Source organism: Ovis canadensis, chromosome 11, assembly GCF_042477335.2.
Source record: "Ovis canadensis isolate MfBH-ARS-UI-01 breed Bighorn chromosome 11, ARS-UI_OviCan_v2, whole genome shotgun sequence".
Classification (NCBI taxonomy): Eukaryota; Metazoa; Chordata; class Mammalia; order Artiodactyla; family Bovidae; genus Ovis; species Ovis canadensis.
The window spans coordinates 27,430,275-27,431,668 of record NC_091255.1 but is presented as its reverse complement, the minus strand read 5'-3'; the positions used below and the strand labels follow the sequence as shown (position 1 = coordinate 27,431,668).

At 42.0% G+C, this 1,394-nt stretch overlaps 1 non-coding gene across 1 annotated transcript; it reads right to left on the bottom strand.

Moving 5' to 3' along the window:
• Positions 1-607: 607 nt before the first annotated feature.
• Positions 608-714, bottom strand: LOC138415626 (U6 spliceosomal RNA). Its single transcript, XR_011247370.1, has one exon. It is a non-coding gene; the product is annotated as a U6 spliceosomal RNA (small nuclear RNA).
• Between the last annotated feature and the right edge of the window lie 680 nt (positions 715-1,394).

Sequence of the window (1,394 nt, the reverse complement as noted above, 5' to 3'; positions counted from 1 at the left end):
AAACATGAACCCCCCTCCCACCTCCCTCCCCATAACATCTCTCTGGGTCATCCCCATGCACCAGCCCCAAGCATGCTGCATCCTGCATCAGACATAGACTGGCGATTCAATTCTTACATGATAGTATACATGTTAGACTGTCATTCTCCCAAATCATCCCACCCTCTCCCTCTCCCTCTGAGTCCAAAAGTCCGTTATACACATCTGTGTCTCTTTCCCTGTCTTGCATACAGGGTCGTCATTGCCATCTTCCTAAATTCCATATATATGTGTTAGTATACTGTATTGGTGTTTTTCTTTCTGGCTTACTTCACTCTGTATAATCGGCTCCAGTTTCATCCATCTCATCAGAACTGATTCAAATGAATTCTTTTTAACGGCTGAGTAATACTCCATTGTGTATATGTACCACAGCTTTCTTATCCATTCATCTGCTGATGGACATCTAGGTTGTTTCCATGTCCTGGCTATTATAAACAGTGCTGCGATGAACATTGGGGTACATGTGTCTCTTTCAATTCTGGTTTCCTCGGTGTGTATGCCCAGAAGTGGGATTGCTGGGTCATAAGGTAGGTCTATTTGCAATTTTTTAAGGAATCTCCACACTAAAAATATGGAACGCTTCACGAATTTGCGTGTCATCCTTGCGCAGGGGCCATGCTAATCTTCTCTGTATCGTTCCAATTTTAGTATATGTGCTGCCGAAGCGAGCACTATACTTTTGTTTTTTAAATTTGGGTGCACCCTTGGCGGTGAAAGCACAGAGTCCTAACCACTGGACCACCAGGGAGTTCCCCAGAACGGTCTAATCCTTTTAAATGAAATCTTTCCCATCCAGTTTTCATTCACAGATGTCTCACTCAAGACTGCATTTTTAGCTGGAACTTAAAGAATGTGAATATGTCCTAAATTCATGAGCAGTGGTCTAATACTTTTTTTTTTAAAGAAGTCTATTCCCTTTGACTTCTTTTTTTTTGAAGAAGACTATTCCATTTGACTTGTTTCTTCTCAGCCAGAAACAAGCCCAAGCATTTAGTTTATAATTGAGGTGGTATTTCAAATCAGTGAGGAAATACTCTGCTAAAGGAGAAAGGCTGAATAATGGTATTTTGGAAGTTAGCTAATTATTTGGGGGGAAAAAATAAGTTTACATCTTTACTCCACATGGTTATTAAGTAGCTTCAGTACTGTCCAATTCTTTTTGACTCTATGGACCATAACCTGCCAGGCTCCTCTGTCCATGAGATTCTCCAGGCAAGAATACTGGAGTCAGTTGCCACGCCCTCCTCCAGGGCATCTTGGCAACCCAGGGATCTGACTCCTGCATTGGCAGGCAAGTTCTTTACCACTATCACCACCTGGGAAGCCCCTTTTCTTCACACTTTATATCAAAA